The sequence below is a fragment of the Galeopterus variegatus genome, unplaced genomic scaffold (assembly GCF_000696425.1).
Source record: "Galeopterus variegatus unplaced genomic scaffold, G_variegatus-3.0.2 Scaffold948, whole genome shotgun sequence".
Lineage (NCBI taxonomy): Eukaryota > Metazoa > Chordata > Mammalia > Dermoptera > Cynocephalidae > Galeopterus > Galeopterus variegatus.
This window is the reverse complement of record NW_007727059.1, coordinates 340,520-353,491: the sequence shown is the minus strand read 5'-3', so window position 1 is coordinate 353,491 and position 12,972 is coordinate 340,520. Positions and strand designations below refer to the sequence as shown.

Sequence of the window (12,972 nt, the reverse complement as noted above, 5' to 3'; positions counted from 1 at the left end):
AAAAAAAAAAAAAAAAAAAAAAGAAATTCTAGAAATAAAGAATCCGTTCTGAGGGTTGGCCTGTAAGGAATGTAGGGATACCGTAGGCACTCAAGTGGGGGGCACTCCCTAGCAATATGGCGCCCTTCCGGGTTCTTCTCCACAGTAAATAAGCCCGCCAGTGCCAAAACCTCAACCAGTCATAGGTCAAGGCTCACCTCCTGCCCAGACCCGTCCAATCAGCTACCGCCCGTCCACCCCCTATCCAAACCCGGAATGCAGCTCCCTATAAATATACGCGCAGTCCTTGAATAAAGTGGAACTTCTCTGGCGAACTGTCAGCTCGGGTCCTGTCGTCTTATCAGCTCGGGTCCGTGCGCCCTTTCATGGCCAATGCTCAGTTGTGTAGAGACTGTGTTATAACACCAAGGTCAAGGGTTCACATCCCGTACTGGCCAGCTGCCAAAAAGAAAAAGGAGAAATGTGAATATAAAAAAAAAACAAAGACCAAGAACCCCAAGTCTCCTAAAGTGACCAGGCATTTGCCCAAAGATAGTCCCTGTTCCTCCTTGGAGTCTGAGTCTTGTCATGAATCACCCATTAATGGTTTCAGCAATGTCACTTTGGAGGTCAGAAATTCCTCAGAAAAAAATAACCAAGTTACCAAAGGAAGGACCCTCTACAAAAAATACAACTGCAAACAAACTGGCTACAAAATCTGGCTTTAACTTTACCCCCAGCAAAGGGCCAGATCACCAGAACATCATTTTCCAGTTTGGACTCCAGTTCAGAGTCAGATGACCAATGCATAGTGTCAAAGAGCACCCCAGAGTGTGCTGCAGGTTTCTTAAAGACAGTAGGCCTCTTTGCAGGAAGAAGTCGTCCAGGTCCAAGGCCGTCGTCACAGACTCCGAGTGCTGCTGGATGGAAGCATTCTAACTCATGCTGGCAGAAGTGCCCCTGCTCCTCCTCCAAACATGTCTCTCCCCACTAGTTTAGGAAGAAGGTGAGGTAGAGGAGAAGATCTTTTTTGGAAGGGAGTTGGGGGTCAGAGCATGCCAGGCAGAGGTCAAGGACGAGGGCAAGCTGTTTCCTGTGTTTTAAATAGAAACACTGAATATCAGAAGCAGGAGCAATTAAATGAAATGGTAACTAACACATCTGCTATTTCCAGAATCCAGTAGAGACACACAGGAGGACTCTAGTTTGTTACCACTGTTAGCAGCTGCCCCTCAAGTTGGAGAAAAGACTGCATTTAAGCTTTTGGAACCAACATTCAATTATTCTCCTAATGTCTCAGACTACAAGGAAGGAAGAAGTATTAAGCCGTAATCCAGAGATCCAGCAAGTAGATATCCTTTATCCTTACCCGCCTTGAAAGAACCTGGGAAATTTGCTTTGGTTTATCACAACAAAAATGGAACTGAAGTCATGGAGTATACTGTGACAGAGGAGAGAAGGATCACTGTTTTTGGGGGAGAGTTGATTTACCCAGGATTGATTACTGAATCTCTCAATAAAACATTGAGTAGAGAACTTGTCTGAGTATGACATCTCCACCTCATAGTTTATAAATGCCTTGTTTGTGAAAGGGACTATAACCTGAACTTTAAAAAAAGGATTTGAAAGTTGTATGGATTTTTTGTTACCTTCACTTTACTGCATAGGAAAAAATCTGCCTCATCATTTAAAATAACATGGGTGTTGATTTTGTAAATTTAAAACATAACATTCCCTGCAGGCATTGTTATACACCAGTATGTGTGGTTTCATCTCTTTTTTTAAGTTTATTTTTTAACCATCAAGTAGCAATTGTCAGTAGGAGTTCATAATACCAAGTCTAAGAATGTGCTGTATATCTTGTCTCAATAAATTTTATTAAGTAACATTTTTAAAAAAGCATGTTACTTGATCTGATTTTTTGGCATTTGAGTTCCATTAAATGTGGAACAGCTTACAAATTTCATGTATTTTACATGTGCAATTGTCATGAGTTAACAGGTAGTTGGATTTGTTGCAGGCAGTGAGTTAAGGAATCCTTTCACATTTTTTCAACCTTAAAATTAAGGATTCTCAGTGCCCTGCGTTGAGCAGTGCAAATAAGATATCATGTGTGTGCCTGGAGGAGAACTGGTGTTCCACTTGGTTGACAGCATTTGCTGTGAGCTTCAGAGCAGGGAATGTGTTATCTTGCTGCACAATGCCAAGCACCTGGCTGCACCAGAGTGAGGATCATGAACGGAAACTTACTTTTTTGTTACTATTCAATACAAAAAATAATTCAATACTATAAATAATGGCTAGATATATATTGTGAAAATTACTTTATTTTAAAAGGTCAGATCCCTCTTTCAACTTTGCAAACTTTTAAAGCCATATTGAACTAAAAAAAAAAAAAGAAAATGAGAAGAATCTCCTTACCTCATCAACAAATCACTTAATTCTACTTGTTTTTTTAATAACGAGTTTTTATTTTTTCCAAAATATGAAGAAGAAACTAATGGCTGGTATAGGGATCTGGACCCTTGTCTTTGGTGTTGTAACACTGTAAGTTTCAATGATGTTTACAGTTTATCTTTGCTGATTGTTCTTTTTTAAAAACCATTTTTATTTATGTATGTATTTTTGGCACTGGCCAGTAAATGGATCTGAACTCGTGACTTTAGTGTTAGAAGGTTCTAACCAACTGAGCTACCTGGCCAGCCCTGATTGGTCTTTATTTCCTCATGTGGGGACCTTGTTCCATATCTTAGTGAACTGAAGGGATCTTGAAGTGGTACTGCCAAGGCATAGGTTTAGTAAACCCCAGCCTACCTGAGTCCCAGTAGAGAGAGAGCCAAATGAGGCACTCGACAGAGACCTAAAGATAAAAATAATTTAAACAAATTCTCTTCAAAACATTATCTTTTAATTGTCTAATGGATGCCCATTTTTCATGTAATAGTTTCCCTTTATGGTGTTACTGATTAGTCCAGATAACTAACCTGCAGCACTAATAATCACACATCAGCTCTGGTCTATCTAGGCTTTCAAGAAAATTGTTCTGGGACTGACCCCGTGGCTCACTCAGGAGAGTGCGGCGCTGGGAGCGCCGAGGCCACGGGTTCGGATCCTATATAGGGATGTCAGATCCTATATAGGGATGACTGGTGCGCTCACTGGCTGAGGCGACACCAAGCCAAGGGTAAAAAGGAAATTGTTCCCATAGAATATGCTTTTTCACAGATATCTCCCTCTTTTTTTTTTTTTAATCCAAGGATTGTTTCATAAGACGATAACAAGTTCCTTTTTGCAAATCAATCTGTTTTTTTCAAGTTAAGTCTGGGGGTCTCTAAGGGCTAGTAAAAAAAAATGTAGATGAGATACCCTAGGTATATAAATATTAGCAAAGGAACTACCTAAAAACCAAGATAATACACTTTATAGATGGGTCTGTGGGTAATTTAAAATTACTTACTTTTATTAAGGAGAAATAACTAGAATCCACATTCCAGATTCCAAGAAGCCTTTAGTACTTAGAATGAGAAATACTTTAAGGCTAAGGAAAGAGAATAAAATTGTTGCCTCAAATATGACTGCAGGTTTTCTTCCTGATTAAATGTGTGTGCATATGTATGTGTGTGTGAGTGTGTTTCAGAATTCTGAACTTAAAGAATTGATAGACTAGAGATGCAGGCTTCAATTAAAGGCAGAGGTATCCCCACGGTGCTTATCTCCACAGGCAACTTGGTGATTTTTTTATTGAGGCTAATTGTCTTTATAGTAGGGAGTTCGGAACTAAAGGCTTAGAACTCCCTGAATGGGGTTCGGTTGCTGTGCTCTGATCTTCCACACATATCTTTTCCAGAAATCATCTGAACTTTGTTGAGTAGATTTTTTTTTGCATGTTTCTCTTCTAGGCCATGGAACAAATGTAAATAGATAATTGTTGCAAATCTTATTTCTTTGCAATAACAGTTTACAGGATCATAGCTGATACAAAACCAGATACTAAGATAATAAGAATGCATGTAGAAATACTCATATGCAAATATATATTTGGTGGTTGATTTCCTTACTCTAGAATATACATACAGAATATACTGATACTGAGATGCTTGCCTATGTATAATCTAGTAGGTAATTTAATCCCATGCCATAGGACGGTAGCTTCCCTGGGTTCCAAATCAAACAAACAGCACAGGGAGTTGTTGATGTGCTTTTGCAAGTGAGATTTGTGTTCATTCAAGGGTCCACAAAATTTCTTGGTATGTCCTTTCCATGGAGAAGAAAGTAGGTGTTCTTTATCAAGCTACCTGCAACCTGCAATGTTTTCTTTTAGTTATTTCTTTCTGTATTTTTCCAGGAAGGTGCTGCTGTATCTACACAGTTATTTAGAAATAAATATTTTGCAAATTTCTATTATGTTAAGTCAAATCTGCATTATTTGCTCACCCCCTTCCCCCACTAATGGAACAAGACAACTAGACATCCTTGAATGACATGGCTTACTCTGTTCTTGAACCATTATGGGTACCTACTAATTGTTCATTCCATGTTAAATTAACAAAAGATGTTGAGCAGCATTATGTTCAAGGTATGTATTGAGCATCACTTTGCACATATTGAATGCTTAAATTGAAGCTTGAACATTTGTAAAATCTATGGGGAGTCTAATAAATTTATCACAAGTTTGTGTAGAACAACAGTATAAAGCAGATAGGATTATCTAGTTCCATTAAGTTCTATAGGTCATTATTATGTACTTTCATCAAACTTGAACTCTGTAGCATTTACCTTCCAGATTTATAAGAATTTAGAACTTTGGAGAAAAAATTACAGTTTTTTAAGGCTATTGAAGGAACATGCTTTTGCTTCAATATGACTCTTTTAAACAAATGTGTAGAGACAGAGTCAGAAGAGTCAGTGGGGGTGGTCCTTGATAAGAAGGGGGCTTGAGCTTTGTTGGGAGAGAAGTGGGATGCAACATCCTTGCTGGTGGCAGGGATGGTGTCTCCGGTGAGGGAACGAGTAATCACATCATCATCTGGAGGCCATAATGCAGTGGTGTGGCTGGTCTTGGGGGCAGCAGGCCAGCCTGGCTGAAGCAGAGCATGGCTTCTGTGGCTCAAAAGCAAATGATGAGCTCTTGGCAGATGCCATATTCCTTCCCACCAGGCTGGATGTGTCAGGGCATGCTCTTTCAAATGAATGAGCCTGCTACTGCAGTGGTTCTCAAAGTTTTTGTTTTGGAACTCCTTGTGCTCTTAGAAAGTACCTACAAGTGACCCACTGAAAGATGAGAGTCCCTCTCTTAGCCAACAGGTCGTGCTTGGAAGCCATCGGATTGGGTGAGCAGTTTTCCTTACTCTTGTCTGGGTGTCTGGTGCAGATGGCCAGGGACAAGCCAGGCAAGGAGGCAGCTTTTTCCCTTGCCCCTGTAGCTACCAGATTGGCCAATGCTGTTGGCATCAGATTCACACTGATGAAACAGGGCTTTGTCCTGCTTGTAGAAAGCCATATCCAGAAGATTCCAGTGTGTATAACCCACTTTCCCAGGAAGAAATGCGAAGTTCAAAGACTGAGGAAAAACCAAAAGCAAAATGAGAAAAAACAAAGTATAAGAAAATGTCTAACTGTTGCCTATTATACTTGTACAAAAACATCATCTGTGACATAGGTCTTTCTCAGTTCCTAGCCAGCCCAGGGGTTTTAAAAGGACCAGAATATTTTGGGAAGTCTGATGAAATGTATAAAGTTGCCATCAATTTTATATATAGGGCCGGCCCGGTGGCGCACTGGATAGTGCGCCACTTGGGAAGTGCAGCGGCGCTCCCGCCCGAGGGTTCGGATCCCACATACAGACCAGTTCCCACTCACTGGCTGAGCGAGGCGCGGGGGCAACGCCGAGGGTTGCGATCCCGTTGCCGGTCCCCGGTCTGGTATGGGGGCAACACTGAGGGTTGCGAGCCGTTGCCGGACACGGAAAAAGACAAAAGACAAAAAAAAAAAATTTTATATATAAATATATATATGTATGTATGTATGTATAAGTTGCACATTACATTCAGGCTTGCACCAGGCCACGTGCCAGTGCTTACATCACCTGTATCTCCCAGGGCAGGGCCACACAGTGTGAGGACAACGTGGTCGAGATGGCAGAACACTTAAGGCACCTCTAGGTACACAGAATAGTGCAGCTGCCACCTTAAGAATAAACACTGCCTGCATCTACCTGAATCAGAGGATGGCTAGCCTCACAAAAGAAAAACTACTTGTGGGCAAATATCAAGAATATGCAATAAGCTACTTCAAGAATTTTATAAATTAAATCCCCGTTTTATTCAACTTTCCATGGGTTTCACTGATAAGAGCCAAGTGACACCATCGCAGAGCCCTATTGACAAGCCTTCAATTCTCTTGTGTAGGGAAGAGTGACGTGTAATAGGGATAGGCCTTCACTACCACTTAGTTGATCAAAATCTAGCCCAGTCATCCCTGTCAGTTCATCTGGTCATGGTGCATGGACCGCTTTGGAAGGGGCAGGGACAGAGTCACAGTTGCTATGCCCAGACAACCCAACCCTACTCCAAGTGGCCTTTCTCCTTGCCCCAGCTCCCCACTGACACCCAGGGACTGGCCCACAGCACCAGACCCATGGGCCTCCTCCACTGGAAACCGTGGTGCTATCATGCTCCCATACCGGCAAGTATCCTTGACTGTGGTTCTTCTCAACAACCAGAGGACATCTTGGGATTGGATCTCTTTGGTGCCACTTGAAAAGCCTTAGCAGTCCTGATTGTGAAGGAACAGCAAGCCTGCCTTTGCTGACATCCCTTCAGAAGTCCTCTTCACACACTACAGCGGCCAGTGGTCCAGCTCAGGATTCCTGCTGCACACACCAAAGTCCCCTCTCTCAACAGATCATTTCAGTCCTGCCATGAAGGCTCCCTCAACTCCAGCAGCAGTGTGTGGTAAATAAGTCACTCTGTCTTCCAGGTCAGGAGCCCCCTATCCTGGATGGCCTTTCCACACAAAATGCATCATGCTCTTGAACTGCGCAGCAAACCCCACCTCAAATAGCAACTTCTTAGACTTGAGTCTAAGCACTTGAGTCCACAGCACCACACAGTTCTGGGAGGGGTCTGCTGTGGACTGATTGAATTGTGTGCCCCAAAGTTCATATATTAGAAGCTTAATTCCGACTGTAACTGTTGAGGGGGGACATCCTATTATGGTAATTGAAAGATGGGGCTTTGGAGAGGTGATTAGATTGTAGGACCACACCCTAGTGAATGGATTAGTGATGGTGGCCAGGGGTGTGGTTCGGAGGGCTTCAAAAGGAAAGCGTGTAAGAGTCTCTCTGTCTGTCCCACCACTTTCTGCCATGTGAGGCCCTTGCATTACTGTAAAGCCGTCACCAAAGAAGACTCTCACCAGATGTGTTCCCTGGACTTTGGACTTCCTAGCCTCTGAAACTGTAAGCAATAAATTTTATTTTCTTACAAATTACCCAGTTCCAAGTATTTTGTTGTAAGTTACAGAAATGGACAAATACAGGGTCCCTATAGCAGATAGGCTCTCACCAGATGTGTTCCCTGGACTTTGGACTTCCTAGCCTCTGAAACTGTAAGCAATAAATTTTATTTTCTTACAAATTACCCAGTTCCAAGTATTTTGTTGTAAGTTACAGAAATGGACAAATACAGGGTCCCTATAGCAGATAGGTTCCTTTAAGGCCTTTAAGAATCTGTGAATAGTTCACACCTTCAGGTTGTTAGGTCAGTAGGGTTAGTTTCAGAAATTTCTCTGAAAAAACGTAAAAGGCCTTTATCACAATGTCACAAATTTTTAATTGGTTGTATGCCTTATAATATTGAGCTTTATAAGAAAGGTGGAACATTACACCTGGTTATTGGTTAGATGCATTTTAATTAATAGGAGAGTTGCTAAGTTTTCATATACCATATAAAAGCAAAAAAAGACACAAAAGAACTGGATTTGGATGAGCTTCTGGATAGTGGAACACAAATATTGGAACACGTGGAAGTTGCCGGAGGGTGGTGCACCTGGAGAGGGCATGGAAGCTCCGTGCCCCTTCTCCCATACCTTGCCCTATGTATCTCTTCATCTGTATCCTTTGTAATATCCTTTATAATAAGCTGGTAAATGAAATAAATAAATAATAAATACATTAAAAACAATTATAGAATAATATTTACTGCCATAGGAAAATATACTATTCATAATATAAAAATCAGTGCATAAAATGATATGTTTAACATATTATCATTTTTGTAAGAAAAACAGTATGTAGGAAAATATTCTCAATTTTTATTTTCAGATTTTTAAAAAATTTTAGTTTTTTGTTTTCTTAAGTTTCTCCATCGAATTTAGGTTTTCATTGTAATGAGAAAAAAAGTTAATAAGTGGTATGTTTGAAAGATTTAAAAAAATACAAAAAAAGAAAGAAATTTTTTTTTCCTTTTCGTCTTTTTTTTACTGACCGGTAAAGGGATCGCAACCCTCAGTGTTGCGCCCGTACCGGGGACCGGCAACGGGATCGCAACCCTCGGTGTTGCGCCCACACCACGCTCAACCAGTGAGCGGGAACCGGTCTCCACAAGGGATCCGAACCCTCAGCGGGAGCGCCGCCGCGCTCCCAAGCGGCGCACTCTCCAGTGCGCCACCGGCCCGGCCCCCAAAAAAGAAATTTTTAAAAAATGGATTCTGATATTACAGTACTGTAAAGTTCAACAGCATGATAGAAATCCTGATTTTATGATTTTTTTATCTTTTTTTTTGGCAGCTGGCTGGAACGGGGGTTGAACCCTGGTGTTATCAGCACCACATTCTAACCAACTGAGCTAAGTGGCCTGATTTTATGTTTGAACAAGTTTACTTGTTCAAAAATAAATTTTAAAATGGTTATTCATGAGAGCAGGAGGGACAAAGCCACCCTGTACTTTTTGCACTTACTTACTTTGATACAAACACATGCACACACACATCAAAACTGTGCTATGTATTAATAAAGTATTTAATATCTGAGAACTCCAAATATTAACCATTTACAGACATATATGTGCACAAATACACTTTCTGTGAGAGAGAGATAAATTCCCTTTTGGCCAGTCATGTTTTTATTTCTAGGGAAATACTTTAGGTTCCTATAAATTTGATACTAGAATATCTCTGGTTCTGCACTGCTGCCTTTGAAGGTTTCAGAACTTTGGGTTATAAGATCCCTTAACATTTTCTAGACCAAGTATCTACTATATCTAAGGGAATTTATTATTATTATTATTATTATTATTATTATTATTATCATCATCATCATCATCATCATCATCATCATCATCTTGGGGCAGCTGACTACAGGGATCCAAACCCTTCATCTTGGTGTTATCAATATTGCACTCTAACCAACTGAGCTAACTGGCCAGACCTCTAAGGGAATTATTCTTATGAACAGTGTTCTCATTTAATTTGGGCTTTGGAGGTGTCTGCTAAAAAAAGGACATTTTGTTTCTCTCTCCACTCTCTCTAGTAGAATAGAACAGTCACTCATTCTTCTACGATTCATATAATTCATCTTATCCCTCATCATGGAATGGTAGTGTTATCCTCAGAGTGTGCTATTCAGCTGTGAATACACTACTTACTACTTGTTGGTGACCTACACCACCAGCAAGGCAGTCTGTTGTTTTTAGCAAGGCTCATGGATGGAGTTACAAAGATCTATCAGGATTCTGGGCTTTTTTGTGACCTACAACATTGCATTGGCAAGACAAGTAGCTGGGTTAGAGTGTGCAGATTGTGGCTGTTGACACAGTGAGGGTGAATGACACGAGCTGGATGGCATCTAATGTAGTGATGTGTACACCAGTGGGGCTCACAACCATAACTGCTGTGCTTTTGATGATGGCAGATTGCAGTCAGTCCAGAGTGGCTTCTCTCAGGCTTCTCCTGCACTTGGTAACACTCTAAGTGCTCAGTTCTTGGTACTTCCTTTATTTTTCAAGACAACGTGTAATTTTTCTTTTGTTTTAATCATTTGAAAATGTGGCATTTTAATTATTAGCAGTGCATCTCATAACTAACTGTGACATTAAAAAATTAAAGTTGTACTGCTACAGTGCGCCGCTTGGGAAGCGCGGCGGTGCTCCCGCCGAGGGTTCGGATCCCACGTACAGACCGGGTCCCGCTCACTGGCTGAGCGAGGTGCGGGAGCAACACCAAGGATTGTGATCCCGTTGCCGGTCCCAGTCCGGTACGGGCGCGACACTGAGGGTTGCGATCTGTTGCCGGACACGAAAAAAGAGACAAAAAGGGAAAAAAAAAAAAAAATTAAAGTTGTCTCCCTAGGACTTCTGGTCAAGATGGCAGAAAAGATGGTCTCCAGCATCACTCTCTCCCACAATCAACCAATTTACAACTATTACAAAGCAACAACTGACAAGCTGGGGCTGCTAGAGCCCAGGGGAAAAGGAAGAGAGACCTATGGAATTCATGAAGGCAGGAGAAGCCCTGATGAGAGAAAGGAAGGACAACTCCCACCATTTTGAGCCCTGACCACTTCAAGGCTGGCCCTGGTGAGCACGCAGAGCACGATCTGGCAAAAGCCACAGCTGTGCCCTTCGGATGAAGTTGCTTGGAGGTGGCAGGGGAGAGGAGGGCCTTGGTGGCCCCCAGGCCAGCTAAACCAGTAATAGGGTTCCACACAGGAGGGGCCACAGACAACTGAAAAAAGGAGCCACTCAGAGGCTGATGAGTCATCGCAAGGGACGAGTGCAGAAGACCACTGAATTTTTATGTCTCCGCATTCAATCTATTGATATCACATATCATGCAGCCTCTGGAAAACTTTGCTTGAGAGGAAGAGTGAGAGGCAAATAATAATTTTACTATGAAAATAGATTTTTTCCTACTATTTTATTTGTTTAAGCAAAGTACTCAAATTTCACATGAAAAATGGGATGTTTACATTGCTCTTTAAAATTTTTCAAATTAAATTTTTTTTTGTCAGCTGGCCAGTATGGGGATCAAAAATTTTTAAATTGTGGTAAAAAACACATTTACCATCTAATTTTTAAGCATACTGTTCAGTCGCATTAAGTACATTCAAATTGTTGTGCAACAGATCTCTAGAACTTTTTCATCTTACAAAACTGAAACTCTATTGAACAACTCCTTATTCCCCCACCCCCCAGGCCCTGGCAAAGACCGTTCTCTCTTTTTTTTTTTTGGCTCTGGTCAGTGGGGATCTGAACTGTCATCATAGTGTTACCAGCACCATGCTCTCCCAAGTTAGCTAACTGGGCCAGCCCCATGGGTTTTTTGCGGGGGTTGTTTGTTTACTATTCTTTCTCTTTCTATGAGTTTGATTACTCTAGTTACTTCATATATGTGGAATCCTGTAGTATTCGTCTTTTTTGACTGGCTTATTTAGCTTAGTATAATGTTCTCAAGGTTCACCCATATTGTATCATGTGTCAGAATTTCTTTCCTTTTAAGGCTGTATAATATTCCATTGTATGTACATACCATATTTTATCTATTCATCCCTCAATGGACACTTGGGTTGCTTCCACCTTTTGGCTATCGTGAATAACATTGCTATAAACATGCACATGCAAATAGCTCTTTAGATCTTTTCTTCAGTTCTTTTGGATATATATCCAGAAGTAGGATTGTGGGATCATATGGTCATTTTATATTTAACTTTTTGAGGAAATGCCAAACTGTTTGCCATGGTGGCTGCAACATTTTATATTACCACTGACAATGCACATGGCTTCCAAATTCTTCACATACTCATGGACACTTTTCATTTTACTTTTTTCATAATGACCCTCCTTACCAGGTGTGATTTTGATTGGCATTTCTCTGATGATTAGTGATGTTGAGCATCTTCTTATATGCTTGTTAGCCATTTTTATATCTTCTTTCTTTGGAGAAATGTCTATGTAAGTCCTTTGCCCATTTAAAAATCAAGTTATATGTTTTTGTCATTGTTGAGTTGTAGGAGCTCTTTATATACTCTGGATATTAACTTATTATATATATAATTGCAAATATTTTCTCTCATTCTAAGAGTTGAATTTTCACTCTGTTGATTGTGTCATTTGATGCACAGTTTTTAATTTTGATGTAGTCCAATTTATTTTTAATTTTTGTTTTTGTTTTTGTAGGAAATCATAGCTAAGTCCAATGTCCTGAACCTTTCCCCTTATGTTTTCTCCTAAGAATTTTATAGTTTTAGTCTTACATTTGGGTCTTTGATCCATTTTGAGTTAATTTTGCATATGGTGTAAGGTAGGGATCTAACTTCACTCTTCTGCATATGGACATCCAGTTTTCCTAATGCTATATTTTGAAAAGATTGTGCTTTCCTGGTTAAATGGTCTTCTCAAAAATCATTTGACCATAAAGGGACAAGAAAATCAACTACAATGTATATTGAGAAGTTAAAATTTAAAAAAAAAATCATTTGACCATATATATAAGGTTTCATTTCTGGTCTCTCTGTTTGATTCCATTTTTCTATCTATCTTTATGCCAGTACCAGACTGTTTAGATTACAGTAGCTTTGTAAAAAGTTTTAAAACCAGGGGCTCACCAGTTAGCTCAGTTGGTTAGAGCATAACCTTATAACACCAAGGTCATGGGTTCAGATCCCTGTACCAGCCAGCTACCAAAAAAATAAATAAGTTTTAAAACCAGGAAGTGTGAGATCTCCCACTATATTTTTCTGGTTCAAGATTGTTTGTGCTTTTGGGGGTCCTTTGAGATTCCCTATGACTGACTGCATTGAATCTGTCTATCACTCAAGTAATACTGATATCTTAACAATATTACATCTTCCAATCCATTAACATGGGGTGTCTTTCCATTTATTTGTCTTTTTTATTTTTCAGCAACATTTTGTGATTTTTCAGCATAAGACTTTCATTTCCTTAGTTAAGTTTATTCCTAAGTATTTATTTTTTTCTGATATTATTGTAAATGGAA

General features: G+C 40.2%; 1 pseudogene; it reads left to right on the top strand.

Annotated features, from left to right (window-relative positions):
• Nucleotides 1-116: 116 nt before the first annotated feature.
• LOC103591251 lies at nucleotides 117-1,524 on the top strand (annotated as a pseudogene).
• Nucleotides 1,525-12,972: the final 11,448 nt, after the last annotated feature.